Below are 6,000 nucleotides of genomic sequence, written 5' to 3'. Positions count from 1 at the left end.
TCCCCACCCTCCAGCTCCCACCACCCCTATCCCTCCCCAACCCGCTACGGCCCCTCAGCCGGGGTGTGACGGCACGACGGTGGCACCTCCCTCCGGCGCATGCGCAGCGGCGACCCTTTCTCTGTGCCGGTTGCCCCTCCCCGGCCCCGCCCCCAGCTCTCGGGAGCTGCCGGCCGTTGTTGTCAGTGCGTCGCGCTCGGAGTCGCCGCAGCGGTAGCAGCCGGGGACGGAGCAGGCCGGCGACGAGCCGCTCCCGCCGCTGTTTCGCTGCCCCGCGTCTCCCGGGGGCGCCTCCAGCTCCCAGCGGGGGGAGCGGCCGGTGACAGGGGCAGACGCCGCTGCCCATGTGGGGGGTGGCGTGCGGAGGAGCCGCTGCTGCGGGGGTACGTTACTGGCGCGGCGCGGGGGGTCGGTGTCCCGCGGCTCCCGGCCCGGCTGGGCTGGCGGAAAAGTAGGAGCCCGTTCCCCGGGGCCGGCCTTCCCGCCGGGGCCCTGGCTCCATCCCGGCCGGGCAATGGCGGCCTCGCCCCGGGGAGGCTGCGGGGCCCAGCGGCGGGGCAGTTCCCTGCGCCTGAAGGTCGGTGCTGCCCGGGCGGCGGGAGCCACATCTCGTATCTCCTTGTCCCGGCTTAGGCTGGCCAGGTGCGGGTTGGTGCGGGGCTGGAAGTGCCTGGGCAGGCGGGTGTGTGACACCACGACCCCCCCCCCTCGTCCCGCCGCGCGCGCGTGTCACACCACGACGACCCCCCCGTTCCGCCGCGCGCGCGCGCGTGTGTGACACGATGACCCCCCCCGTCCCGCCGCGCGCGTGTGTGACACGATGACCCCCCCCGTCCCGCCGCGCGCGTGTGTGACACGATGACCCCCCCCCCGTCCCGCCGCGCGCGTGTGTGACACGATGACCCCCCCCGTCCCGCCGCGCGCGTGTGTGACATGACGACTCCTCCTTTCGCCCGCGCGTGTATGTCATTTGTGGTACTATCATATGCCAGACACGGACAGAGCAGGCTCTAAGGGAAGAAAGTGAGGTGGAATTCATCCTCAGGCCTCACAACCTGTGAAGGACAGGGACACGTATAGTGGTTTGCCTGTTCTCTGTTTTGTGTTAAAACGATGAAATCCTTCTAAGTAGAGAAATCCTTAAACCATAATCTTAGGCACATTTTTCGGGGATGATACTGCCTCTAGTTCTTTCAAACCAGAGGCATAGCCAACAGGTTTGTTCAGCACATGAGCTGGCATTCTTTCTTTGCTTAGAGGGAGTACCTCTGACAGACAGACAAACTGTAGCTGTCTCTTATCCTTTGGCAACAGTTGCATAGTCATGCCAATAACATTATTTCATTGAATTGCTGTTTCCAGTTTTCTATAGAAATTAATTTGACAAGTAGCCCTGTCCTGGAGAATGGCTTTTATGGATCTTAGTGGCTAGGTTCTGACACCCAGAAGCCACCCCACTAACTATATCCATTGATGAAATGTGTCTTTTAAAATCTATTTTAGTGATTTCTGTTATTTATGAAGTCCTAGGGTAACTATGGTAAAATCCATGGTATCTTGAACATTGTGTGCAATTCTGATTGTCCCATCTCAAAAAGATGTATTAGAATTGGAAAATGTTGTCCTTGTACAAAAATTATTATGGGTATGGAACAGTTTCTATATGAGGAGAGATTAAAAAGGCTGGGACTGTTCGGCTTAGAAAAGATGACTAAGGTCATGTCTACAATTACAAGTACAGCTGTAAGATCACTCATGCAGTTGTGTTATAACTGCAGGAGAGAGCTCTCCCACCGACATAATAAAACCAGCTCAACAAGCAGTCCAGCTGTGTCTGCAGAAGAGTGTCTTCTGCGGATGTAGCACTGTGAACAAGAGCACTTATGCCGGCAAAATTTATGAGGCTCAGGGAGTTGTTTTTTTCACACTATTGAGTGACAGAAGTTTTGCTGACATAAGTGCTAGTGTAGACATTGCCTAAGGGGAGAGGATATGATAGAGGTCTATAAAATCATGAATGGTGTGGAGGAGGTAAATAAGGAAGTGTTGTTTATCCCTTCACATAAAGGGAAAAATTCCATAGTGACCTGAGGGATGCTGGAGACAAACCTGACTTAACTCCAACTAGATTTTTTTTACTGGTTCATATGATAACTGGAGCATCTGTGGAAGGGAGCTTTCTGCACACACAAAGGTTACCGAAGGGAGAGAGGTTTAAATTGGAGTATAAAAATGCTTGCTCATTACTGGACAATTTTACATCCGTCCTCCCACTCTGTGCATCCTGTTAGAACTCAAGTGACTTCCTCGGTGGTACCAGAGCAGTTCCTGAAACAATGGAAGTGTGATCTAAGACTTATAGCCATCTACTAGTGTGGATAAATTGCATCCAAATGATGTGAGTAGAGATCTGTTTATGCCCCACCCTCTGTGGTGTACCTGCTGCTTAGTTGTATAGATTTTTATAGGGAATGCTTTTAGATTTTTTTTTCTGTGTAGGGGGAGGAAGAAAATAAGAATCTTAGTAAAGTGGAATTTAGAGATGTGTGTTGAGACTGATTTATAGATTACAAAAGGATTAAGTGTATGTTGCAAGAAATGTGCCACCAAGGAATTGATTATTACTGAAATATTGTTGAAATCAGCTGAGGTTTTGTTTTATGTAATGTGCTCCAATTATCAGCTACTGGGACTGAGGAGTCAATTGATTGTAGTGAGTAGCAGTGACTGTTAGTTCTTGTAGGACTTGAAACAGATCAAACATTAAAATACTATGCAGTAACATATGAGTCCTCAGAGCTGCCGACAAAGCCAAAGAATACCAGATTAGACATTTCAGATGTATTTAAGGTAATAAAAAGCTGGAAATCTTAAAACAAACAAACAACCCCCACACCCTTCCTGTATTCTTTGTATAACATTAAGAAGCTTTAAAAGGGAAAAAAAAAAAAAAAAAAAAAAAAAAAGCACAGACCTAATTTATTTCCTTAATATGGTGGGTGACATAAATTGTATTTTAGTGATATTCCTTATATTTCAATCCTGTTAGAACTGAAGTGAACTTTTTAAGTGTCCCCAGTGTAGGTGACTTAATGCTTTCTTTTTTGTCTGGTTGTGCGGTAGATCAAACAGTTTAAATTCTGGTAACTGAAGTGAATGCAGCGTGAAGACATATTGGTACGTCATTTTTAAACTGGACATGTGCATTTGTTATACTAAAACCTCTAATCCTCACCTTTCTCTCCTTCAGTCTATTCATAATGTTACAAAGAGAATCTTTCTCACATACTGCTCTGACCACCTCATCTTCTCTTCAAATCCGTCTAACTTCCTGCCTTCTGAAACACGTTTAAACAGCTCTTCTATAGTCTACATCTTCGTTTGAATCTTGCTCTCTTCCCTCTTCAACACTTTGTGTCTGACCACTTTCTCTTTATCCTTCTTGCTTTTTTGTCTCTCTTTCTATGCTGTCCCTTATGCCTAGTATATCCTTGCTGTCATGGTGCTGCAAGCTTCATCTCTTTCCTCTTTCATATATCTCCTCAAAACACACTTCTTCCATGACACTTACCAGTAATACCCCCCAACTGTCCCGCACTCCAAGAAATTCCTGGATTATTATGGCATTATTATAATAATTTAATAACTTTTTTGCTGTACTGCGGTGCATCCAATCAGCAGGTGGTTTGTGTTATTTTAGAGGGTAAGTTCCTGGGGCAGGGGTATATCCTTCTGTATGTTCTGTACAGAGCTGAACTTACTGTGTGCAGCAAATAAGTTGTTAACTTACCTTATAGTATTTATTTAAGTGGTAGTTGTATTAATATGTTACATTTATAGAGCCTTTGCAAATTACTTCTGAAATGTGATTAACATTGAAATGCAACCACATCTGTAGTGTAAAGTAGCTGCTGTTTAAAGAACATGTGACAATAGTACACAACATCTCAAGCATGTGAAAATTTGTGTATTTAGTTGAAATTTCAGAGAATGCAGCTAGTCAAAATGTAGACACCCACACAGAAATCTGGCCAGGATGATAGGGTTGAGAACCCTGTTGCAAAAAGAAGGTGGCATGCAGTCTTTACTAATCACTAATGGACAAGAGGTCTCTTTCATCTTAAGCCTGGTCTACACTACGCGTTTATACTGAATTTAGCAGAGTTAAGCCGATTTAACCCTGCACCCATCCACACAACGGAGCCCTTTATATCGATGTAAAGGGCTCTTAAAACCGATTTCTGTACTCCTCCCCGATGAGGGGAGTAGCGCTGAAATCGATATTGCCATGTTGGATTAGGGTTAGTGTGGCCGCACTTCGACGGTATTGGCCTCCAGGCGGTATCCCACAGTGCACCATTGTGACTGCTCTGGAATGCTATCTGAACTTGGGTGCGCTGGTCAGGTAGACAGGAAAAGCCCCGCGAACTTTTGAATTTTATTTCCTGTTTGGCCAGTGTGGAGAGCTCACCAGCACAGGTGACCACGCAGAGCTCATCAGCACAGGTAACAATGCAGTCTCCTGAGGATCGAAAAAGCGCTCCAGCGTGGACCGCACGGGAGGTACTGGATCTGATCGCTGTATGGGGAGAGGATTCCGTGCTAACAGAACTCCGTACCAAAAAACGAAATGAAAAAACATTTGAAAAAATTTCCAAGGCCATGATGCAGAGAGGCAACACCAGGGACTCAGTACAGTGCCGTGTGAAAGTTAAGGAGCTCAGACAAGCCTACCAGAAAACAAAAGAAGCAAACGGAAGGTCCGGGGCAGGGCCGAAAACGTGCCGTTTCTATGCTGAGCTGCATGCAATTCTAAGGGGGTCCTCCACCACTACCCCACTCCTGTCCGTGGATTCCGAGGTGGGGGAGGTAATCTCGCCATGGCTGAGGATTCTGCGAACGGGGAAGATGAGGAGGAGGAAGAGAAGGACGAGCTTGCAGGGAGCACACAACACTCTGTTCTCCCCAACAGCCAGGAGCTTTTTCTCACCCTGACGGAATTACCTTCCCAGCCCTCCCAAGCCACTATCCCACACAATGAAGCCATGGAAGGGATCTCTGGTGAGTGTACCTTTGTAAATATAAAACATGGTTTAAAAGCAAGCGTTTTTTAATGATTAATTTGCCCTGAGGACTTGGGATGCATTCGCGGCCAGTACAGTTATTGGAAAAGTCTGTTAACATGTCTGGAGATAGAGCAGAAATCTTCCAGGGACATCTCCATGAAGCTCTCCTGGAGGTACTCCAAAAGCCTTTGCAGAAGGTTTCTGGGCACGGCAGCCTTATTCTGTCCTCCATGGTAGGACACTTGACCACGCCATGCATGTAGCAAATGATCGGGTATCATTGCATGACAAAGCTTAGCTGCGTATGGTCCCGGTGATTGTTGGCATGCAAGAAACATCCGTTCTTTATCTCGCTGGGTTATCCTCAGGAGAGTGATATCGTTCATGGTAACCTGGTTGAAATTAAGGAATTTAATGAAGGGGACAGAGATGGCCATTCCTACTGGGCTGTTTGCCTGTTGCTTAAAAGAAATCCTTCCTTGCAGGTAGCCAAGCAGGGGGGTCGGGGGAGATTGATGCTAAGCTTTTTCGCATTTGGCTAGCAGGGATCTTCCCTGCTACCAGCCACACGGTGGAGGGGGAGAAGGGCGGTGTTTAGCAGTGATCTTCCATGATACCAGCCACGTGGTGGGGGGAGCGGTAAAGCAATCATCCCAGAGAATTGGATGGGGGCCATGGTTTCTGCTGCTGCATGTTAACAGGAAAGAAGCAGCACTGAACGGGCTTTGCTTGGTATTTGGGAAAGGAGGGCACTGTGTATATGAAGGCTGCAGAAGCCGAAAGACAATGGCCGCATGCAAGCTGAATTCTGCTGCCCGGACCTACGTCTGTGAGATCTCTAACACCAGAGCCGCAGGCACTCAATATTAAGATGCAAAATGCGACCTTGTAGTGAAATCACATGTGCTATGTAAGGTGAATAATGTTGTTCACT

The 6,000-nt window shown here is 47.9% G+C and overlaps 1 protein-coding gene across 2 annotated transcripts in view; it reads left to right on the top strand.

The window, feature by feature from the left end:
- The first annotated feature begins 234 nt into the window (after window positions 1-234).
- Window positions 235-6,000, top strand: part of SNRK (SNF related kinase) — a 104,563-nt gene continuing 98,797 nt past the window's right edge. Inside the window, exons 1-2 of one of the 2 annotated variants that reach the window (XM_050938388.1) lie at window positions 235-383; window positions 2,292-2,398. The gene's annotated coding sequence lies outside the window, so the exon portion shown is untranslated. The remainder of the gene's footprint in view (window positions 384-2,291; window positions 2,399-6,000) is intronic. The other variant, XM_050938386.1, reaches the window with a different exon arrangement.

This window comes from Gopherus flavomarginatus, chromosome 2 (genome assembly GCF_025201925.1).
Source record: "Gopherus flavomarginatus isolate rGopFla2 chromosome 2, rGopFla2.mat.asm, whole genome shotgun sequence".
In the NCBI taxonomy this organism is placed as follows: Eukaryota; Metazoa; Chordata; order Testudines; family Testudinidae; genus Gopherus; species Gopherus flavomarginatus.
Note: the sequence above shows the minus strand (reverse complement) of the source record. Positions and strands in the feature narration are given on the sequence as shown.